At 50.5% G+C, this 11044-nt stretch overlaps 1 long non-coding RNA gene across 10 annotated transcripts in view; it reads left to right on the forward strand.

The window, feature by feature from the left end:
- Positions 1-10942, forward strand: part of LOC121666768 — a 62366-nt gene extending 51424 nt beyond the window's left edge. For 7 of the 10 annotated variants that reach the window (XR_006016786.1, XR_006016784.1, XR_006016780.1 and 4 more), the window contains 5 exons: positions 5984-6210; positions 6899-7440; positions 7761-7901; positions 8769-8907; positions 9570-10942. This is a non-coding gene — a long non-coding RNA (uncharacterized LOC121666768). The remainder of the gene's footprint in view (positions 1-5983; positions 6211-6898; positions 7441-7760; positions 7902-8768; positions 8908-9569) is intronic. The other 3 variants (XR_006016787.1, XR_006016788.1, XR_006016789.1) reach the window with 3 other exon arrangements.
- Positions 10943-11044: the final 102 nt, after the last annotated feature.

Below are 11044 nucleotides of genomic sequence, written 5' to 3' on the forward strand. Positions count from 1 at the left end.
ACAATAGGATGTGTGTGACCCACAGGAAGTCTCCATCCATGTGTGATGCTGATGAATTTGGTGACAGACCCAGCAGACAGCAGCGTAAGGAGTGGGAAGGAGATGTGGGAAAGAGCTGGTGGATGCAAAAGGCATCGGAGAGCTGGAGCATCTTCTGCAACTGCAGCCAGGATAGCGTCTGGAAGTGGGACTGCTGCCATCTGGGGAGATGAGTGATGTCAGACAGAACCAGAGGGGACCCTACTTTATGCCACATCTGCCCCTGGGAGTTACAGCATTAGATCTGGAAGAATTTCTTGGTTTTATGCTGGAAGCTGAGACCTCAGAGCAAGGACCCTGCCAGATGAGGCCTGGAGAGAAAAATTCTTTTCTGTGGTTGCATTTTTGAGAAGCCAAAAGTCAGAGGGTGGTTCTTCAAAGGCAGGCCCTGCTCTGCAGATGGGCTGCCTCCCACTCCCAAGCATCTCCCTCTGGTGAGCACAGACCAGGCTGGAGCTGCTCAGATCTGAGCTGCTGCCCGAAGTCATATGTGAGACAGCTGTAGGAAATCCATAGGTGAAGGGCTGGAACTGGGATCTCCATGAGGGTGTTAATACGGTGTTTAGTGCAGGCTGTGGAGGATGAGGCTTTGGTTTAGGGAGCCCCAGCAGGGTTCTGGGGGGTGTTGCTCATCCCCTGTGTCCCTGGTGGGGGTGGCACAGCCCCGGATCTCCAAGGGATCAGTGGTTCATCACTGGGGCACCTTTTAACGGGATGGCAGCACTGCAGTGGTAGTGCTGTGTGACCCCATGCTCAGGGATGCTCAGACCTTGCCCTCTGGGCCTGCTTCCAGCTCCTGACTTGGCCAATGTGTCACCCTTCCTCATGACCCAGGGGTGACACACGGGCTGGGTCTCTGCCCTGGGCACTGCCCTGCTCCAAGCTGGGTGCAGGAGCTAAAGCCCCGTGGATGAGCAGAGCCATGAACCTGCTCAACAGGAAATGCAGCCTCCCTATCCCCATGAAATCTGCTCCCCACCTCTTGGCCTGAGGCTAGGGCTGGGCCTGGGGGCATAAATAGATGGTAACTGAGGAAGTCAGGAGGTGAGATGAGAGCAGTCTCGGTGCTCTGGAGGGTGACAAACCTCTCTCAGGAGGAGTTTCTGAATGTCTCCCCTAGCTGCAGCATGACACCCTGCCTGCCGGACGGAGCGGAGGGAGGGATCCTGCATTTGAGCTCCTCCTTGTCCCTCCCCAGAGCCACAGGCTGGTGGCCCTGGGACTGTGCTCTTCATGTGTGTGCCCAAGTACCTGTGCTGCCCTTCCTGCCGTGGCCCCATCAGCACAGCAGGGCTGCAGACACGGACTCTCCGTGTTTCCCAGTTATCCGCTCCCTGCCTGGCCTGAGTCGCCATCTCCTGGCTGCGAACCCAGCACAAGGTTTCGTTTCACACCTTGCAGCCTCTCCGTGTTTTCTTGCTGCTCCCTGCAGCTGGGAGATGCTTAAAGGCTCCGGTGCCTCCCTGATCTGTCTCAGAGGGGAGCAGAGATTTCCCCCTGCGTGCCTCGATTAAACATGGGATTTGCTTCCCGGAGCAGGGCAGAGGGTTGGTACCCCCCCAAACCTGCTCTGGCAGGAATTTATGGCACCCGCTGGGAGCTCCCCACCACCGTGTCCTCCCTCGGGGGCCTCCTGGCATCTGCTGAGAGGAACCAAGCAGCACTTAGGGCCCACGGGCCGAGGTGGAGTTGAATGCCTCCTTTGACACCAAGAACCAGACCGAAACTATGTCAACGGAGAGAGCCGGGGCGGCTTTTCCTGTTTTTCCTGTCGGAGGCTTTGAACTGTGTCCTGCAGGGTCAGCGCACAGGGAGACACCCTGGGCTGGGATGGGGAGGGTCTGAAATCCTAGACCCTGGGAAAGGGGAGACCAGTTTGCCTGGGAGAGCCCTGAGAGCCCATCCATCTCCAGGGCATTAGCCAGGAAGAAGAATTTGGGGGCAAGTAGTGACCCATGATTTATCCGAGAAGCTGCATCCACACTCCATGCAATGCCATTTTGGGTGGTTTAGCAGCTATAGGTAAGAGTGTGGTTTGGAAGGGAAACTTTGAATGTCCCAAACTCTTGGGCATCTCCACACACTGGTGTAACGTGAAGGGGACCCCATGGCTGCTGCCTGCCTCTGGGTTTGGGAATCCCACATGGATATTTCGGGATGTACTCTAAGACACTCCCTGACCGGACCAGGCAGGTGGCCCCAAGTCAAGAGTGCAATGAAGGTACAGCTGAGTCTGTAGGGGCAGATTTTTGGGGTGGGGGTTTCCTAAGGCTCAGTGATCCGTTCTCCTGCTCTTGTACAGAGATGCCAGCGCAGGACCTCAACTCTCCCAGCTGTCAGTCCTGTGCAAAAGTGGGTAAAAGCTGCTGGGACATGGTGACAGCCCAGCTCAGGACAAGCAGGTACAGCCTCGGGGTGGCTTATTACACTGATTCAGTTCCCTCTACTGCAAGGGCTGCAGTCTGAGTTTATTGCTGCATAAACCATAAAGATACAAAAGCTGATAGCACGGGACTGTTTCTCCTGGTGTAGAAAGGTGTTTGATACTGCAGTTTGTTGTTCTGCTGGTGGAGCAAGGGGCAGGTCATAATCCCCAGCTTCAAAGGTGTCTGCAGGAGAAGCTGGGGAGCAGTGCTGGGTGGTTAAATCAGCTCTGCCAGAGAGGCTGGGCCCTGCGCCAGCAGCAGATCCCCCACCACTGAAAATGAGTGGGCAAAAGAAATTCTGTTTTGCTGTCCCTGATTTTCTCAGGATTCTGCTGATGCAGATGAGTCAGTCCAGGGTTGTGGCTTTCTCCATCCAGGACTTACAGAGACACCAAGTCTCCTCTGGGTGGGTTCTCCCTGCCAGCCTCTGCCCAGTCTGGTTATTGCAGCAGCAAATGGATTTATTGATGTCAGGTTGTGAGTTTTAGCGGCCCAGTGGAAATCCCTGCCAGGTCTAAGCTGGAGCACCAGAGTGATTTTTATTCTTCTGCTGACATCTAGTGAGTGAAAACCTGTAGCACAGTGTATTCAGTGGGTTGGGAGATCTGGATATGGGAAAAATGGGTCTGTTTCTTGCCATATTCATGGCCAAGCAGATATCAGCATCTGCCTCCAGTTCCTCTGTGGGAGCCTCAGTGACCCAGGTGACCACTAGCAAGGGGGGATCCTGCAGGCTGCTACTGGCTGGTATTTCCAGGTAGAGCTGCTGAAAATGAATCCTAACCAGAGTAGGAGGATGAATTTGAAGCAGATTGTCATCCAAGCCTCCTGCTTGAGGGTGGTGAATGTGCCAGTGGAGATCAGGAGCTGCTGCACGTCACAGAGATGTGTCCCCTGCTCAGGGCCCAGTCTGGGATGGCAGCTTCTCCAGGAGGCTCAGTGCTGTGTGTCTGTGCTGCATGGGGAGGAGAGGGGGAAAGTGGAGCACTCTTGGCTTTGGCTCCCTCCCCCTTATTCTACTTCTGGCCCGTTTCCAAAAGTTACCTCAGGTCAGTGAGTTCTCCTGTTAAAATAAGTAGCTTTTAATGTTTAATGGTGGTGAATGAAGCTTATTAATGTCAGCAAATATCCTGGCTTGGTGCTCCTGCCTGTCTCGATGCACAGAGTGTTGCAGGTTGCTGATGGTGCCCTGGATGTGGGATTGGGAACTGTGGCTCCATCTCCTGATGCTGCACGAGGAGCACAGAGTATCCTGTGGAGGTGACAGGACACTGCCTGCCCTTGGCACAGCCCCAGCACATTTCCCTCCCCAGTGGTTTAATCGTTTTTCATTTCCTTGTGTTTCTCCTCTGTTGTGACAGGAGCTCACCTTTCGGCCTGCAGGGCTGTTACCACTTTATCACCCTTTATCACCCCTCCAGCATTCAACTTGCTGGTCTGGAGGACCCAAAATGACCCAGACTGAGACTTGAGACAGGAAGCTTTGCACATCCCAAAGTATCATCAAGGATGGAGTGGACCTGCCCCGTGTCCTGACTGGTCTTGTCCCTATGGCACCCACAGGCAGTGATCATCCAGTGGGGCTCCTGGCCCACATGAGAGTGCTGGTGCCTTTTCCCAGCCTGGTAAACGCTCCTGCCACTCTTATGGGATGTCTGGTGGCTTCAGGGCTCTGTCCTGTCACATCACAGGATGGAGCCAAGCAGATGCTCCTCTGTCCTCGCATGTAAAATGGGCTTTAAGGTACAAAGTGCTGTGGGAAATCTCATGCTGAAGCTTTTACACTGCTGTTCACATGATTTTGTTTTGTACAAAACCTCTCAAATCTTGCCAGAAGTCAAGGTTTATTTCCCCAACCTGAGGGTATTTAATCCTCATCTCATTAACTTGGATTTTCATGTGCAATTGCTGAGGAGAGAAGACAACCAAAACATTTTGTATTAGGGAACAGATCAGACATAAATTTATCCTGAAGCCATCCAAGATGGTTATCAGCATGTTTTTCTCTCTTCCCTAGCTGCATGAGCTTGCAGAAAAACTGGTTTTGCTTGGCTTTGGCTTTCTGAAAGAAGAAATGCTTGGTGGAGAAATTCCTTGGGTAGCACATCCCTGCTTAGGAGGGGTTGATGGTTTGAGCATGGGACAGGAGACAAAAAGCATCACTGCATGGGATCTAGCTGGGGTACCCTGGGCAATGGAAGGACTTGGATCTTGAAAAGGAGAGAGACTTTTTTCCCAAAAGTTTATGCAGAAAAGTGTCCTCTGAATGGGGTGCAACTTACTTCTGCAGTTAAAACCATCTGCTTCTTGCTTTCAGCCACAACCAGCTCAGGTTTATAAAATGAAAAAGAGGTGTTAAGTGTGATCATTAAGCCAAATCTCACACTCTCCCTCAGATTTTGCTGAGGCTGTACCCAGGCACAGGCTGTCTGGAGGCAGAGCACATCAGGGCGCTCGACCAGCCCAAGACTCAGCTTTGCTCTGAGTAATGGGTGAAAACTAGCTCTGGTAAAATCTTTTTTTTTTGCAAAATTGGGATGAACTCTGCTTTAAAACTGCTTGAAAACCAAACTTCTGCCAAAAGGAACTTTTGCCTAACATCACGTCAGCAAAAAATAATTGGAAAGGGCAGTTATTTTTTCCTATTTTGGTACTTTCCATCCACCATCCCCTGGTGATTCCTACTACCTGTATGAGGTTAGAAAGGAGAAAATGCCCCCACTGCTGCAGGTGTACACACCGAGAGGTGAAAGGGGGAAGGTTGAGATGGCTTGGAGGGAAGATTGGGCTGAGCAGGTTCCTTGCAGAGTTGTCCTGCCATAATGAGGGTAGGGTTAAGCCACAGCATTCCTGGGGGGTCTCAGGAGCTCAGGTATGGCCTCCAGGATAACAGCACCAGCTTGCCAGGCTCTGGGGGCAACTTAGAACATGTCTCTCCCAGGAGAACTGCCCTCAAACCTGAGGCTGGAGTGTCCATCCCTGTGGTGTGGGGCCATGAGGGACAAAGCTGGCCCAGAGGACATTGTTGGTGGGGAAGGCAAAGCAAAGGGTGCACCTGTTGGAATTGTAAAAAGAAGAAAGGCCCGGCTCTGGCGGGGGGAGAAAATTGCAGTCCAAAACCAATGTGGTTGATAAGAGCAAAACTCTGTTTATTAGCAATCCAAGGGCACTTATATAGTATACCAGCTTGTTAACTCTTAAGTGGCTTAAAACTTATCAAAGTGAATTTCTACTTCTGCATAATTGGACTTACATTGGCAAGCTTCTACAGTTATGATTAAAAGAATTCAGAGTTCACCTCCCTTCTCTCCCAGTCTTACCTGAACAGCTGCAAATCTTCAAACTCCCTCTTTGTTCCCAGCCCTGTTTTTTCTTCACACAAGAATTTTCTCATGGAGCGTTTTTCTCACACACAGGTCTTTTGCTTACAGGCCTATTGCTACAGTTCTTTTATTGATCCCATAATTCTATCAATGATCCATGCCCCTGATCCTTTAATAATTGCAACATGCACCCAGATTTGCCCTGTGCAGGCTAGTGTTGAAGGGCTCAGAGGAAGCAGCCAGTGCCCAGGAGAGCAGAAAGGATGGAGGTGGTGACATCCTGCACTTTGGAGCTGCCCTGGGGAACAGCGAGCTGTGGATCTGCTGGACCTGCAGCCCCTCCGAGGATACTGAGCTGAGAGCCTGTGGATTGGAGCACTGAACTCTACACCCAGAAACCTGATCATGAGTGATCAGCCCAAGTAAGTGAAGAGCAAATGTTTTCAAGTATAGCCCCAGGAGCAAGTTTGAGAGGCAAGCAGGAAGAGTGAGGTTTGGGAAACACTGGTCTCTGTCCTTTGCCTGTATGGATTTACTTTCTCCCCTCGGGAGGAGCAGGTCTCCACTTCTAAAAAAAGTGTAGGGATGGAAAGTTTAGTAAAACTTACGGTAAAAAAGGGAAAACTTTGTGGTGCTGTGCTATGGATGATCTGCCCTGCACCTTCCTGGCTGCCTGGAAAGCTCTGCTCATGGGTGAGGGTCCAATGGCCTGAGTGTGAGTCCAGGCCTGCAGAGCCTTACCCTGGCAGGGTTCCCTGTGCCTGCTCTTTTCCACCTGGCCTGAGATGCTCTGGAGCAGTTGGCAGGGCTGGACCATGCACCAGCTCTCCGAGGCCGGGCACTGACTGTCTGGCAGGTCTTCTTCCACCACTCTCCAGATTTTGGGTTTGAATCTCTTCCCCCAGCTAAGAGCTTGAATGGGATGGCTGTTTTATACTCCCCTTCCAGCAGTTTTTAAAGTCATGGATGGCAGGATTGCATTCGTACAAGGAACATTGCCTGAGTTCATTTATTAGCAGAAATTTTATTTCCTGCTGCAACCTGCAAGATGCCTCTGACACAAGCATTGTGGCCAAAACTGGGGGACCTTTCTGTTTATTTTGTGTCTAGGAGTGCTGTGAACTCAGGAATTCCTCCATGTGGATGCTGAAGGACAAACTGTCTCTAAGCAGGTGAGTTGTGGAGTCTGATGCCTGTTTTTACTCATTTTTTGCAAAGTTGCATCTGAGGGAATGTCTTGCTTATAAACAGCTCGCTGCTGTCACCAAGTGGAAAAAGCAAATCCCAGAAAATCGCACGTGAGCCAGGCTGGAACCCACCAGAGCCCACCAGGGCACCATTACCTTTCTGTGTGATAAGGTCACCACTTTGGATTTGCAGCATCCCACTGGCTGCCGTGACAGCAAGCACAGCAGGCTGGCAAATTCATGGATTTTTGTTTTTTTAATTAATTGCTGAAAGTGGAACTTTTCAGAAGTCCTGATAAAACTTCCCTGGAGAACGTTTTCCAAATCCAGGAGGGACTTTCTTGTCAGGCCCAGAGAGAATGAGAGACAGCCAGATAAAAAGGGCACGAACCCGCAGTGTGAGCAACAAAGACCAAACTCCCGGCCCATCTCACTCAAGACAAGATGCATGAACTCAGCATCCTGGTGAGTCCCCCAAGACCAGGGTCAGGCTGGGAGCTAACTCTGCTTTATCTCCTGCTGAATAATTCCAGGTCTCATCTTGACAGGGAATGGGAAAACCGTGGTGATTACAAGATGTTTTCAGGGCTGTTTCTTGCCCCACTTTAGTGACAGGCTGTGATGAGGTGTTAGCAGGTTGTGGGGTGATCAAAGGCAGAGGGGAGGAATTCCCCCTACCAAGAGGGATGCTGGGTCTCACTCCAATGCCACCTTAGAGCAGAGGGCAAGAAAGACCAAGGCTTTATGCTCCCCCACTTTGACTTTGTCCTGGTCTTTCTTTACAGTGATAAACAGCAGCAGTCAGCCGATAGTGATTTATTATGTGGAAAGCCAGAGCTTTATCGGTGTCCCTATCCCGGCTCCTTTTAAGTCTCCAGCAGAAATCCCAGCAAGATAAGAACTGGCTGGGTTTGTATCTACACAAGGTAATGTGGCTGAGCCTCATAAATCCCAGCAGTGTATAATATCACCCCAGTTTCCTCAGCAAAGGCAAAACTACTGGGTACCAGCAGTGATGAGGAGGAGGGCTTGTGCTGCCTGGGATCAGTGCTGGAAAGTGCTTTGCACCCCAAATGTCAGCAGAGATGGGACTCAAGCACGAATCTCATGGTGTGTTTAGGATGCTGAACCGGCCTCTCCCGGTGTCAGGCAGGAATAATTTCTCATGAAAATGAGAGTGGAGGCAGCCATGCAAAACAGCCTTGATGCCTGCAGGCGGCACGAGAGCGTGTCTGATGCGGGCTGGACAAGCAGCCCTGGGCTGCGTGCAGCTCTGCGGGAGCCACCTGCCCATCTTGGCATCATGAAGACCCTTCTGGTCTCAGTCCTCCATCCCTGTACGTGGTTGTGGGTTGGACGATGCAGGGGTGCAGGGCAGAGCACCCCGAGCCCCAGGCTGTCCCCCAAAGCGCCGCGAGGCTGACGTGGGGTTGCCCAGCGTGAAGCTGGAATCAGGCCCCACATCTGCAGGTGCTCACAAAATCCTCCCTCCTGTGCTGGCCAGCAATTTCTCATCCTCTGGACAACACAAGGAGCTGTTCCTGCACAGCCAGGGCCTGTTGTCCCAGTCCCCACACTGAGCGAGTCCCAGGTACCACAGCCCCGGTAGTGCTGGGCAGTGATCATCGCTCCCTTTCCTTTTGTTCCTGAAGAGACCTGTGCGATCAAAATGATGGTGTTTGCAACTGGACCACGCACCCATCACACCTCTGCCCCCCAAGCAAAGACAGGGAGTGATTTCCTCAAGTGCAGGTCCTGGGTTTGGTGTTTTTTTTTACTGTCCTGTGTTTTAGGGGGAGTTTTCTGAGAGATTCCCTGGAGATGCTGAGTGAAATGCCTCTCACCTGTCTTGGACACACACCTCTGTCAGCAGCGGTGCAGCACATTCCAGTGGTATCTGTCTCCTGCCACTGACTGCAGAGAAAGCCTCAGGTATTGGCTAAGGACACTTAGGAAAGAAAATCAAAATTAAATAAATGATTATGGATTAAACTCCTTGGTAGGAGGCTCTTACAAGGGATTCAGTTTACTTTCATTCATTTAAGGAGAACTAAACTGAGTCATGGTCATTTTAATTCTGCTAAAAACAGTACAAAGAAGCAAAATGTGACTTATCTTAATCCACTTGAAAAATCAATTCAGTTTAATTTTCTTGAGTGTCTTGCATAGTTTGCCTTTGATTTTTCACATGTTAATTAGTTTTATTGTGGCTGACTGAAACCTAGCATGGCCATAGCTTCCCTCAGTCACAGAAAATGCTGCTGTGGCTGTGTGCAGACTGGAATGCAAAGCTGCTACGTTGGGTACCCAGGATGGAGGATGATCCTGTGTAGGTCCCATGAACAATTGCACAGGATCACTGTGGTTAGAAGGTGCCTCTGGAAGGTTCAAGTCCAGCCCCTCTGCTTAGAGAAGGCTCAACTGGAACAAACTGCTCAGGACCATGTCCAGTTGGGTTTGAATATCTGCAAGGATGGACACTTCAAAACCTCTTTGGGCAAATTTTTCCAATATTAGACCATCTTAACACTAAAGAAAAAAGGTTTCTCTGATGTTTTAAACTTACTCTTTTCTATTTTTTCTGTTTCCCCCAGCGTGTGACACATAGCTGGAGACAACCAAAAAGTGACCATCACTGCAGGGGAACTGCTGCAAGAGAGGGAGCTGCTGTAAGAGGTCTGCTCTGGGCACCCAAAGTCACCTTTGCAGCCCCTTACACCCAGGGCCAGGACAGAAATGGGTGGGAAGCTGACAAAACTCCCTGCACACACCATGGCTCTTCAGCAGGGTGGATCAAGCTGAGAGCAGAGATTGGTGGAGCTGCACAGAGTGCTGAGAAACCCAAAACTTCCGTCCCCCAGAAGCCAGCAGAGCCATGAGATAAAGGGGCTTTTGCAAAGCACTTTGCAGAGTGGGTGAATCCATCATCTCTTCATTCTGCAGGTGGGGGAAACGAGGCAGGACTTAAAGAAACGACTTGCCAGTGGTTACCTGGCAGAGAAATGCAACCAGGTGCCTGCTCAGCACTGGGCCAAGTCACTGCCTTTATCCCAGCTACTTCCAGCCTTGGGGCTGTGATGGAGAAATGCTTATTGTGCTCATAGTTTTAAAAAGACTTGGACAAAAGCCAGATTTTAATTTTTGATGGTTTTCCTGGAGAGAAAAATACCAATAAAATTCCAAAAAAAGGCCAAAACAAAGCCGTTGGCTGTTGAAATCCAAATGTTTTAAGTTTACTCCCTTTAAACCTCTTTAGAAGTACATGAAATGGGAAAAGAAATTGGCTTTCTTATGATCCAATAAGTCATAGAATCATTAAGGTTGGAAAAGACCTCCAAACTGATCGAATCATAAAATGGTCCAACAGGATCCAGTGTCTTGGGGATGAAACTGGACAGTGGCACCCATTTCCAAAGTAAGGGCAGTAACAACCACATCCCCTTAGCAGCTCCGGGGTGGCTTTTCCACTGCCAAAGGCCAGGGAGCGAGGGGCTGTGTAGCCAAAGGAGGAGCTGCTGTGGAGATGTGCGGGGTGTGTAACAGCTGGTGCTTAGAGAGGCTGTTTGGTCTGTGCTGTGAGAAATGTCAAATTACACAATTAAATCAGTCCCAGTTGGTTTTAAGCCTTATGGATCTGTATTCCCGAGGGTGGACTGATGGATTTACTGCTGTCTCACCAGTGCTCATTACAGGAGTGTTTTGTTCCAAGATGCTGGAGCAGAGGGGCTGTAAATCGCACCCCCATCAGCCCCAGCAGAAGAGGATCTGATGCTGTGGAGGGTCCAAAGGGAACAGTGTGGATGAAACAGAGGTTTCCCACTGGCTCTGCAGCCTCAGGGGGCTTTGAAATGAGGATTTGAGAAGCACTGGGACTTAAGTGAGCCTTCAGCAATCCCAGGGACAGGGCAGAGCACTCCTCTTCTCTTCTCTTCTCTTCTCTTCTCTTCTCTTCTCTTCTCTTCTCTTCTCTTCTCTTCTCTTCTCTTCTCTTCTCTTCTCTTCTCTTCTCTTCTCTTCTCTTCTCTTCTCTTCTCTTCTCTTCTCTTCCCTTCCCTTCCCTTCCCTTCCC

Source organism: Corvus kubaryi, unplaced genomic scaffold (genome assembly GCF_017639235.1).
Source record: "Corvus kubaryi isolate FWS band 111438036 unplaced genomic scaffold, C.kubaryi_AGA036_p1.0 37353, whole genome shotgun sequence".
NCBI lineage: Eukaryota > Metazoa > Chordata > Aves > Passeriformes > Corvidae > Corvus > Corvus kubaryi.